This window comes from Etheostoma spectabile, chromosome 17, assembly GCF_008692095.1.
Source record: "Etheostoma spectabile isolate EspeVRDwgs_2016 chromosome 17, UIUC_Espe_1.0, whole genome shotgun sequence".
NCBI classification, from domain to species: domain Eukaryota; kingdom Metazoa; phylum Chordata; class Actinopteri; order Perciformes; family Percidae; genus Etheostoma; species Etheostoma spectabile.
In genome coordinates this window covers 9,464,336-9,464,662 of record NC_045749.1, presented here as the reverse complement: position 1 = coordinate 9,464,662, position 327 = coordinate 9,464,336, and the positions used below count along the sequence as shown (strand labels likewise).

At 45.6% G+C, this 327-nt stretch overlaps 1 protein-coding gene across 3 annotated transcripts in view; it reads left to right on the top strand.

Moving 5' to 3' along the window:
- Positions 1 to 327, top strand: part of adam12b (ADAM metallopeptidase domain 12b) — a 95,513-nt gene that overhangs the window by 51,739 nt on the left and 43,447 nt on the right. The window lies entirely within an intron of this gene.

Here is a 327-nt window from a genome sequence, read left to right as displayed (position 1 = left end):
TCAACTTAAACAATGTATTTATCATGTCCAGAGTTGAATTCCATCTGGTTGGAACTTGTTGCATAAGCGACTCCTTCTTATGTACACGTTTTATCTGTTGTTGCTCTAACTCTGCAGCACCTGCTGGACTGGGTTTAGAGCCCCAGAACTTTTCTGCACTTCGCAATGACACTGTCCAACGCGCTGTAAAGCAGAGACACTGTGACAGAACGCTGGAGACTGTGCACAAAGCAGGGGACATGATCAAAAGGCAGAGGGCTTGCAGCAGCGATCAGATTCCGTATCTATTCGTATTGTCTGTGCTAACTGCGGTGACTTTATTTGACA